The sequence below is a fragment of the Marmota monax genome, unplaced genomic scaffold, assembly GCF_021218885.2.
Source record: "Marmota monax isolate L192 unplaced genomic scaffold, Marmota_monax_Labrador192_F-V1.1 WCK01_AAM20220418_F8-fsc00125, whole genome shotgun sequence".
NCBI lineage: Eukaryota > Metazoa > Chordata > Mammalia > Rodentia > Sciuridae > Marmota > Marmota monax.
This window is the reverse complement of record NW_026695235.1, coordinates 8300264-8306320: the sequence shown is the minus strand read 5'-3', so window position 1 is coordinate 8306320 and position 6057 is coordinate 8300264. Positions and strand designations below refer to the sequence as shown.

The following is a 6057-nucleotide window of genomic DNA, read 5'->3' as shown; positions in this document are numbered from 1 at the left end:
CTAGGCCTGGCCGGTAGGCACATGCTGATTTTTCGTTGTCAGAAGGCTTGGGAATATTCATGGTTGTTCAAATGGATTAAAACTGTTAAAAAACAGGTGTTCTGGTTTGGGATGTGCGAGGTGGGGGAGGCTGGGCAGGTGTGGGGCAGGGGCTGGTGGAAATGTTCTGTACCTTCTGATCCATTTGCTGTGAGCCTAGAACTGCCCTAAAATATAAAGGTAATTAAAAAAGAAAGGAGCTGGGAGTGGCCGCGCCCACCTGTGACCCCAGCAGCTTGGGAGGCCGAGGCAGGGGATCACTGTGTCGAGGGGACAAAATTTCGATGTATGCAGTCGAGGGGAGAAATAAAGAATGTCCACGCCCTTGTGCCTCTTTCAATGCTTTATTCACTCAAATTACTCCATACAATTTCACTCTACAGGTTCTTAATCAAGAAAACGACAATCCTTAATGCTAGGCACTGCAATAGCCATGATCAATTCACAGCAAACAATTCTAGATGAATTAATTCACAACAAAAAACTCTAGATTAATTGTAAGCACTGCAAATGCACTTGATCATGACAGGCTCGTGACAGACATTCCCTCTGTGTGCTAAGCTCAAAAGTCTCAAGCCTTAGGCTTTATGTCCAGCAGATGCACACTCACTCAGACCATGGGGATCAGGTCTGGAACCAAAGCAGGCTTTTCCTGGTGTGGAGTGGACGCCCAGTAGAGGAGGGGGTCTTAGGGAGGCGTTGCGGCTCTCACCAAGGTCCAGATGAGGCTGTGGAGTGTGAGAGCAGTGAGGATCAGGCGGAGGCTCAGGGAATGATGACAGTGATGGGATGTCAGGTCCTCAGCAGGCTCTCCAGCTCGAGGGCATCCTTGTTCCTTTGCTCTATCATTTATACTAAATTTTGGTTTTTTTTTGACCCCTCTTTCAATCCTTATCAGCTACCACTGGATTTCTCAGTGACATCATTTACCCTGGGGTCAGAAACGTCTGGTCTGGTGGTCTCCACCCTGATCTTCTCACTTTTCCCTCTTATCAGGCGAGGACAGCCTGCCAGGGGCTTCCCTCTGTTTATCAGGGTGAGGGGAGGTGACTTTTCTGAGGCCACACTGGAGGGCTCTGTGGTGTGCCTGGTGAACGGCAGGTTAAACTGGAGTTTTTAAAATGGAGTTGCTTAGTCTCAGGCCTAAGGCCATCCTAACAATCACAAGATCAGTCAGCCTCAGCAATTTAGTGAGGCCCTTAAGCAACTCAGTGAGACCCTGTCTCTAAATAAAATACAAAAAGGGCTGGGGATGTGGCTCAGTGGAAAAAAAAGAATATTAAAACAGGAGACCTCCATCCACTTCAACACTATAATAACAAAAATAAGGAGATTGTACGTAATTCAGGGGCAAAAAAACACACCTATGGAAAGCTGTACCTTTAATAAGTCCAGTTTTATCTTTAAAACTCGATTACATTTATCGGGAAGCCCTAAGTCCTGGGAGATGTACATCTTTACTGATGGAATAAAACCCTGCAGTTGCAGGCCTCAAACAGCCGTTGCTCCGTTTGCCTGTGTCCCGAGTTCTGCACACTCACGCACACACGTGTGTGTCCTGCATGCAGGATGAAGGTGAAGCGAGGTCCTCTGGTGGGTCCCCATCTGTCTGCAGCTGGAGTGCAGAGAAGCCAGGGGAGACGGCAGAGGACGGCCCGCGAAGGGGCAGGGAGCCAGCTCTGGAGACACCCGTCCTGCCCCTGTCTCCATCTTGGACTTCTGGCCTCAAGAGCTGTGAGAGGATGAACGTGTGCTGTTTGAGCTGCTGCCCGTGGGACACAGTGTGTGGCCCTTGCCAACTTACACCTGCGTGCGTCCCAGCCACCTACCCCTCTCCCCGTCTGGCTGAAAAGAAGAAACCAGAAGAAACCAAAGAAAAAGAAGAGAAGAAACCAGAAGAAACTCGGACTGGTTTCTTCTCTTCCACGTCTCTCACCTCAAATGGCCCCAGGCCACATCCTGGTCCAGGCCTCCAGGACAGGTCCTCTAGCTTGGTACTTGCTTTGAGGAGCAGCAATGCCACCCAGCCAGCGTCTGAAACCAGACTCCTGAGCCGTCCTTTCTCCTGCCACCTCCCCGCCACCTGGCAGTGCAGTCCTCCCCGCCTGCCCAGGGCTTGTGCTCAGCCCACCGAGGGGCAGGCTCTCCACATCCTGTCCAGAGCCCGGCCTGGCTGGGCTGGGGTCAGTGGTGGGTCAGGCGCTGTGAAAATGTTGGCACCTTATATCATGGGTGCCAGTGAGGGAGGGCACTGCACCACTGCAGGAAGGGCCAGGGGGACAGTGAGGAGTGTTCCAGAGACGGGGGGCTGAGTCCGACACTCAGAGGGGTGTGTGCATGTGTGTGTGTGCGTGAGTGTGCGTGTGTGTGCGCACATGTGCCAGAGAGGAGAGAGACCGTGGGGAAGAGGCAGAGACAGATGAGACAGAAACAGGGACGACTGAGGGAGAGTGGCCCGGGTGTGCCGGGGGGGTCTGCGGGGACCCTCCGTGCAGCTGGGTCTAATCCTAGCAGTTGCCAGGATATTGGCATTTGTGACCAATAAGTCACCTGAGATTTTTTTTTTTTTTCTGGAAGAAAAAAGAAACACAATCATATGCCCCGAGTCACCCTGAATGTGAGCTGCAGTCTCTGTCCAGGCACAATAGGAAGCCTTTGGGGGACATTTTGCTTGTTTGAATGTCCTTCCACCCTGCCCAGGAGCAGGGCTGCACCAGCTTCCACACAGAGAGGGTCAGGTTGGTCCAGAGCCGGCGCTGGGGCAGGCCAGGTGGACATCTTCTGTAGAATGCTTGCTGTCCTGCTCGGGAGGGAAGCTCTGGGCCCAGGGAATCTGGAGCTGGTCAGGGGTTGGTGCTCACTGCAGGCCATGGCGCCACCTGTGGCCTCGGAGGTGAGAGTAGGGTTTCTTGGTGGGTGGACTTGTGTGGGCGGTGTTGACCTCTGTGCTAGAGGGGAAGGGGGGGCGGGGAGAGAGAGGGAGAGGGAGGGAGAGGGAGGGAGAGGGAGGGAGGGAGAGAGAGACAGAGAGGAAAGGGGGATAGAGAGAGAGGGAGGGAGAGAGAGGCAGAGAGAGAGGGAGAGAGAGGGAGGGAGAGGGAAGGGGGAGAGAGAGGGAAGGGGGAAAGAGAGAGAGGGAGGGAGAGAGAGGCAGAGAGAGAGAGGGAGAGAGAGACAAAGAGGGAAGGGGGAGAGAGAGGGAGAGAGAGGGAGAGGGAGGGAGAGAGAGAGAGGGAGAGAGAGGGAGGGAGAAGGAGAGAGGGAGGGAGAGAGAGGGAGAGGGAAGGGGGAGAGAGAGGGAAGGGGGAAAGAGAGAGAGAGGGAGGGAGAGAGAGACAAAGAGGGAAGGGGGAGAGAGAGGGAGAGAGAGAGGGGGAGGGAAGGGGGAGGGAGGGGAGAGAGGGAGGGACAGAGAGAGAGGGAGAGAGCAGGAGGGAGAGGGAGGAGAGAGAGGGAGAGAGAGACAGAGAGAGGGAGGGAGAGAGAGAGAGGGAGGGAAGGGGAGGGAGGGAGAGGGAGGGGGAGGGAGAGGGAGGGAGAGGGAGGAGAAAGAGAAGGAGGAGAGAGAGGAAGAGAGAGAGAGGGAAGGGGGGAGAGAGAGAGATGGAGGGAAGGGGGAGGGAGGGAGAGGGAGGGAGGGAGGGGAGAAAGGGAGGAAGAGGGAGGGAGGGGAGAGAGGGAGGAAGAGGGAGAGAGAGAGCAGGAGAGAGAGGGAGAAGAGAGAGAAGGAGAAAGAAAGAGGGGGAGAGAGAGAACATGCCTGTCCTAACCTACAGAGTTGGTGGAATAGATGAGAAAACCCAATGAAAATACCGGGAAGGGGAAGTTCTGTCCACCCAGACCCAACGCAGCCTGTGGACCCGGGATTAGCTGATTCTGGGCAGTCTGAGCTGCAGCTGTCTGGACCTGACTTGGGGACAAGTGGAGGCCAAGCCCTGAGGGTCAGAGAGAGTGGCAAAGAGAAGGAATGTGCACCAATATTGCTTGTGCATAGAACATTTTGTTCCCTTTGTTAGAAACTTCAGAAAAGGAAATGGGGGGAGTTCAGGATGCCACGATAAATCACACACTCCTGCCGCTGGCTCTGAGGCTCACTGCTCTGTGTAATCGACACATGGCCCGACCCTAGCCTGGACTCCTGTTGTTAGTTCAGTGGTTTGCCTTGTGCCTGGGACTGATTAACTCATTGCCTGGGTCTCTCAGAGCAGATGTCACCCCTCTTGCTGTACGCATAGCACTGGGCTCACATTGTGAGGACGTTAACGTGTTTGAGAAATAATTCTACCCTAGATAGAGTTTTTTTTCCCATCGCTTTAGCATCCTAGAAGAACAGCAAATAATTCCTAGCATTAAAAAAAAAAATTATCTTAGTTTTTCAGAAACCCTTAAACCAAATAGTGTTTTTTTGTGTGAAGATAAAGGTAAAACGGTGTCACCTCTGCAGATGCTCAGGGACTGCCATCAGCAGATGTCCCAGTCTGAAGGCAGAGTCCCTGCCCCCATGGGGTGACCCAGGGTGCCAGCGTGGGTTCTGGTAGATGGGAAGGAGCCCTTCCTCCCTCTGGGATCCCTGTCCCAGCCCTTATCCTGCCTCTTCCTCCTTTTGTCTGCAAAGCCCCGGGTTGACCTTGTTCACCTCCCCAGCTATTGTGGTCTCTGGAATGGATTGTCTCTCCTCCTATCCCCAGGCTATTCAATGTAACCAAGAACATTCTAGCAACCTGATATTGTTTTCCCTCTCCAAAGCCATCCAAATTCTTTTTGTTTCTAACTTGAATTTTTAATTGACACAGATAATACTGGACTGCGTTTGTGGGGTGCAGTGTGTATTTCAATACTCACACACAATGTGAGATGGTCATGTGGGCGGCTCCATGTCACCTTAGCACCTTAACCCCGCCCCACTTCCCTGTGTTGCAGACATCCCACGCCCTCTCCCAGCTCCCTGGAAGCACTCATGCGATTGCTGCGGAGAACCTTAGAAGTCATTCCTCCTGACCACCTGCACCTTGGTACTGGGTGTCCACCTGTCTCCTGCCTCTGGTGACTGCCATTCTACGCTCGTCTCCTAAGGGACCCGGTTTTTAGCTTCTGCACACTAGTGACAACAGGCGGTATCTCCTTCTCCAGGCTCTTCAGTGTGGCTTTAAACACAGGGCCTCCGTCTTCAAGGCTGGGCGCTCACTGCATTTTCTTTATCGGTTTATCATCGTTGGGCGCAGGTTGCGTCCACATCTTGGCTGGGGACCGAGCTGCCGTGGGCGGGGTGCTGGCCAGTGTCTCTCTGACCTGCTCTCTTCATTTCCTTTCCTCCTCCCAGAAGCAGGAGAGCCAGCTCTCTTTCTGCTTGTGTGAGGAAACACCATGCTGTGTTCCTTCACCCCATGGGCCGGGCTGGAGGCTCTCTGGAGCACAGGAGGGGGCAGCAGTCAGGGCAGGCTGCCTGGAGGAGGGGCACCTCAAGGAGCCTCCAGCTCTGCCTCACCTGCCCCCCCACCCCCAGAGTTACAGAGCCAGGCCTGAGCTGGTGTCCCGGGGGCCTGGGTGGTGGCCCTGCCGTCTTGCAGTACGCTACCCCAGACATCTAGATGGGGGGCCCTGGGCCCTGGCTCCCTGGTGCGCTCTGTCAGGGTTTGCCAGGGGCTTGAACACCAGAACTGCCTTTCCTCACAGACCTAGAGGCAGGACGTCCAGGCCCAGGTGTCCACACCTTGGATTTCTCCTGGGCTTCCAGCCTGGCTTCTCACCTGTTGCCACGGCCCCTGCTCTGTGCGCTTTGGAGTCTCTGTGGGTCCAAAGATTCCCATAAAAACACCAATCGGATTGGGGTGGGTCTCGGGGTGGGGTCCACCCTCCTTTTCCTTCCCTTTCTTCATGAAGACCCTGTCTCCCACACAGCTGCCCGAGGTCCAGGGGCTAGTTCATAGGACTCCAACCCCCAGACTCTGGGGGACATAATCTAGGCCCCGATGGTAGCTGAGGCACACATTGTTAGTGTGTTTCTGTAATTTTTTTTAA

The 6057-nt window shown here is 54.3% G+C and overlaps 1 long non-coding RNA gene across 1 annotated transcript; it reads right to left on the bottom strand.

The window, feature by feature from the left end:
• Positions 1 to 364: 364 nt before the first annotated feature.
• LOC124089278 (uncharacterized) lies at positions 365 to 2114 on the bottom strand. The gene is made up of 2 exons (XR_009226229.1): positions 1976 to 2114; positions 365 to 1771 (listed from the first exon to the last, which is right to left on the bottom strand). It is a non-coding gene; the product is annotated as an uncharacterized LOC124089278 (long non-coding RNA).
• Between the last annotated feature and the right edge of the window lie 3943 nt (positions 2115 to 6057).